Raw genomic sequence first — 5,716 nt, forward strand, 5'->3', positions numbered from 1 at the left:
TCACTTCAGGGCGGAGAATGTTCTATAGAGTGGGACTACATCAGGAAAGACTCACATCTAGGGCTCACCAAATGGGTCCTAGGACTCACCAAATTTAGCTCTCTTGCTGATAGGACTCATAAAACACCTGGTCAGCTGTATCTAGTACAGCAGGCAAAGAGGCAGTCCTTCAGATCATCTTTCAGAGTACGTACACACATGCACACACAGACACACACACGCACACACACACATCATTAGCCTCACTTTTGTTTCAGATTGATGATTTATATTAATGTAGGTATTTAGCAATAATATTTAATGACAGTTCTTCTCAATAAGCAGACAGAACTTTATTCTATAGGGCTTATAAGAGTCTACTTTTGAGTAACCATATAGTAACCATATACAACATCTGGCTAAAAAGTAATTTCAAGCCATTTTTAAAAAAAATAATTGAAAATACGTTGTAGAAATCTTCATATGTTTAAATAATCCTTCTTCTATACTCCTATGTATAGAGTGTAATCAAAGTTTTCAAAAAGTATGTTTGGAGTAGAAATCCTGTTTTCATTATTTTGCACATGCATTTTTGCATTCTTACAATAAGGTTCTTCAACTTTATCTTTCATCTAATTTTATTTTATTTTAATCAGATTTGGCACATGAAACAAATGTTTCCATGTAACGTTTTCATCAGAGATCTGAACATTTTTCTTCCTATTTATAAATCCAAACAAAAGAAAAAGAAGAAAGTTCAAGAATATTAGAATATGATTCTACTCTAGGAGAAAGAAATAGTTTTATTATGCATATATAATGCATGTTGTCCGATATATGCATTCTGCATATATTATCCGATCCCTTTAAATGCATATATGTGATCCGTTTAGAGCCTAAAATCACTGTTAACGATGCCCAGATGACAAATGTAAATATATGCATATAGTATTTTATTTATTTATTTGTATCCTGCCTTCATTATTTTTACAAATAACTTAAGGTGGCTAACATATCCAACACAACTTTCTCCTTCTGATTTCCACACAACAACCCTGTGAGGTAGGTTTTGCTGAGAGACAGTGATTGACTCATTTGCATTCATGCAATCTGTCTGCCAAACAAATATGATGATAGACTCAAAAACTGCATGGGTGTTTCCTTTTTAATAAGAATGGAAAGAAAAATATTTTAGGACTATTATCTGTTAGAATTTATGCATAAAATTAGAACACATCCAATCCCATGGGACTCAGGCAAATGGAGAATTTCTTCGGCAACATTTTGATCTTTGGGCTGATTCGAAGTATTTTTTAGCATTAGCTGTCCTGCCACAGTATTAAGTATTATACTTTAGTATTAAACCAGGTGCTGGAAAGTAAAGTGGAATACATAATCTATTGCTTCCCTCATAAAATTAATTCATTGGGAACAGATTAGTTAGTTTTAGGAAAGGATTGGTGGTCATAGAAGCTAAAGCTAAAACTGTTTCTTGCTGGAGTCCTGCAAATGCTTTCCAGAAATGTAGTGGAATTGTTTGTTTGCCTAGTTTTAAAGTCAGATGAGCTGAATGAAACTTAAAAGAGAGATCTAACAACTCTCCCTATTGTGTGAGAGAAGAGACAACTTGAAAAGAGGAAAAAAGACAAAAGGGAACTTGAAAACTTGTCTCAGATTGTAACGGGTCTCCTTCTTGAAGTTCTCCAATGTCTCTTCCAGTTCTATTCTGATTGATTGATGGATGGATTGAGGTTAGAACTTAAAATATCACATACATGATATTGAGTAGTGGGATTCAGCCAATTCACACCAGTTTGGGAAAACTGGTTGTTAACTTTCTGACCAGTTTGATGAACTAGTTGTTGGAAGAAATCATTAGGGTAGAGAACTGGTTGTTAAATTATTTGAATCCCAACACTGATGATATTGAGAATCTTCATCAACATATTGCAAGACACATTCAAATGACAGCAAGAAAAGTGGCAGATTGCAGGAATCACCTATGCTTCAACCTTAGTTCGTACATTTCAATGATTCTCTTGATACCCATCCTAAACTACTTGCTCAGACTGAAGAAGTTGCTTGGATGGGCAGTAAAACGTTTCAAAGAAAAAATAAGTCCTGTTGCCATGACTCAATTTTCATACAATTCTATTTGGATGATTAAGAATCTTCATTGAAATATCATGTGCACTAACTAGTGTCTCCAGATATGTTGTGATATACTATAATTATATTGAAACAGAACTAAAGAATGTCAGACTTGTGTGTGTGTGTGTGTATGTATATGCTATATGATAAAGAAATATAAATAGGTTAGTAATGTTAATCCTAAATATGTGAGAGGGATCTTGTGAAGGAGGGAAGTGGGAGAAATTATGAGAATCTATGGAGGCATAAAATACTGACTATAGAAAGGGTTAAGTCATATGCAAATATCAGGCCAAATGAATAAACAATATATAAGGCAAGCTTAGTAAAAACCATGTATAGCAAAAAAAAATTATGTGGATGGATTTTATGAATAATGTTTTCGGCAGTGTTAATATTATGAATATTTTCAATTAGCACTGTTTCACAAAGAACCTTTCTCAGAATTATACTCTAATTAAACAGAGTTCTCAAATTATTTCAGGCTCTATTAACTTTGGTAGCTTATTTTATTTCTTTTCAAAGAAGCTATATAAAAGTTTTCAGCTTTTCTGATTTTTCTAATACAGGTGTAGTGGATTTGTTTGTTTTTTTAAATTCAGTCAATTCCTACACACAGACTCGTGATGTTTCAAATGTTACTAAACTACTATCCTCAGCACTCCCAACAGTTGGGGATAATATTGAGAGTAAGGGTTTAGAATTTTTCAAAAATTCTCAGATTCATTTATGATATACACATTTATCTAGGAATATTTTAAATAGATGGATTGCACCATCACAGAATAGCCCTTGGTAGATTAGTAAAGAAAACCTTGTAAAAGATATTTATATGCGATGACATTTTTTTTTTATTTACAAAAATTAGAACTTTGAAAGCACTGTTTTTTCCTGAGATATTGTAGGGCAACAGAAACTTGACTTTGAAGAAACATTAGAAGCTAGAATGTGACAGTTCTGAAATTTGGTTCTGTAGAAGAGTCCTAAAAATACCATGAATAGTCAAACGATCAATATTGGGTTCTCACTTGAGGCACAAATGGCTAAGCTCACATTGTTATCTTTGGAAACGTTGTGCAACATCTAGTATTCTTGAGAGGTCAGGAAAGATGGAAAACTCCTGAATCAAAAGTTTCTGCTATCTCTGCTGCTTTTGGCCCTATTGCCTAAGCAGATGAGTGAGAAATAAATGACAAAACGTAGATATATGGAGAGTGATGGGAACAACAAGAAAAGGACAGAATTGCAAATAATCCTATGAACTGAGATGCATGAATAACAGACGTAGACTCTGGATTTTTTTTATAGATATACTGTATGTATATACTGTATTAACATATGTACTACTCCATCTTACTATTCCTTAATTAAAAATATGTCAATTTTTAAATAATTTTCCAGTCATTTTGCCAAGGCTTCAAATCTAATTACATTAGAAAAATGTAATGATAAAATGGGAAAAATCTGCAGAAATTAGTATCTTTCCAAAGTACTTTGAAGCTGACATTTTTCCCATCGTGGTAATCAGAGATAGTCTAAATATAAAATCATAAATTTTGTGTGTGTATACATATACCATGAAAAACATACTTTTAAAATTTGTTTTCAGATAACTTAGTACATTTGTCTGTTACAACGCAATTTGTTCAAACTGTTGAAAATAAGCTGAGAGTTCTTATTTTACACTATGTATTTCTTACACACTGAAAGCAATTCTATGTGTGTTCCATTTATACATTGCCCATATAAATAGAACAAATGCCTATCTGTTTTGAGGCTGAAACATGCTAATTATATATTTATGCAACTAGAAATCAGATACCGAAGCTGAAATAATTCGGCTACCAAATGTGAAGAGATCCTGATTTGGGAAAGATTGAAGGCAAAAGGAAAAGGGGACAGCAGACATTGAGATGGTTAGATCCTGCTATTGACACGGTAGGCATGAGTTTGGGCAGACTCGGGGAGACAGTGAAGGAAGGGGGGATAATGCTAGGGTGCTATGATCCATGGGTTACGAAGAGTCAGACACAACTTAGTGACTGAACTACAAAGAAATCATGAGAAACTTAAGGTACATTGCCCTAAATATGATTTCATGTTTTTTCTTTCATTTTTCTGATATTAGCACATAGTATAACCGCTAAGAGAAGCTTAAATACAGTTTCTAATTTTTATGATGATACAGTACCAAAGCCCTGCCCCATAAGTTTTTACCAGGTGATACAATAAACTAGAGCTGTCAAACTCACAGCCTGTGGGCCGGATGTGTCACGTGCTGGCCATGCCCACACCCGGTTTAGCCAAGAGGAAAAAGTCATGATACATCACATGATGCTGCCCTGACATGGAGAGTTTGACAGCCCTGCAATAGACCATCTCACAAAGTAGCTAATTAATATTGGTAAAGAAGCACTAATTCAGAAAATGTCACAAGCAAAAGTTTTCCAATATATGGTCTATTTTGGTATGACAGCATTGTGTTACCTTGCAAATTTGGCACATAATTTGGAGTCCTAGTTATTTCTTTTTCTCTGACACTGAGTGTGAATATTTGAAAATCATAAAACTGCTAGTAGAATGACACTAATAATGGCTTTGTTTCTGTTTGGATTGAAAAGTGCTTACAGTAAAACTGGATGACACAAGCATAAACCTCTTGCTTGTATTTAGTGCTTGTCAATTATGCTACTGTTTGAGGCTATGCAAAGTCATAATCTGGGCTTTATATTTTACTTTGAACATATTCTGGCTTTAAGATTTACTGGATAAAATTAGCTGTAATAATATAGGCTTGCTCAAAGCCTGTTTTGAATTCTGTTAGGTGAAACATATTGAACATGTTGAGCTGAGTTGTTTCATGGAATCTGGTGAAATAGTTATCCTATGTATAAAATCTAATCTGATTCTTAAATGTCGATCTCTCTCTCCCCTCCCCCCCCCACCCTCTCTCTCTCTCTCTCTTTCTTTGCTGAACACTTTAATTTTGAAATAGAAAATGATAGAGCAGTAGGTTCCAGGTGTTCAGCATAAAGATTCAGTTATTTGGTCTATTGTTTGAAATGCCAAAGTCTCAATCTTTTTCTAGCATCTCCTTACAAAAAAACATCACGGATGAAGAGGAAGAGAACAGGAATTTCCTTCACCATTAACATCAAGATAATGTTGTGAATGAAGGGGACAAGAGAAACATGGAAGTTGATCAGATGCAAGTGTAATTACAAAATGCTGGCTTGTACTGTGCTTGTACTGTCTACTATTGACTTCACCCCTCTTTCCTAAGAGGTCTGTAAGGGGGGGCGTGCATAAGCGCACTGACATGCCTACCATCCCTGTCCTATTGTTTCTTTTTTTATTTTTATTTCTTTTATTTTTCTTATATGTATCCATTTCATGTATCCATAACTATGTTTATACTTATACCTGTTATCTTATAATTGCCTGACTAAATAAATAAATAAATAAATAAATAAATAAAATCAGTCCTGTAGCCATAAAAACTCCTCTTCATGACCTGGGCAGGCATATCTCACGGTTGGTTATATATCTTAAAACACCTGCTTTGAACTGGTTGCCAGAAGGCTGG

This window comes from Pseudonaja textilis, chromosome 6, assembly GCF_049901715.1.
Source record: "Pseudonaja textilis isolate UNSWEBS1 chromosome 6, rPseTex1.2, whole genome shotgun sequence".
In the NCBI taxonomy this organism is placed as follows: domain Eukaryota; kingdom Metazoa; phylum Chordata; class Lepidosauria; order Squamata; family Elapidae; genus Pseudonaja; species Pseudonaja textilis.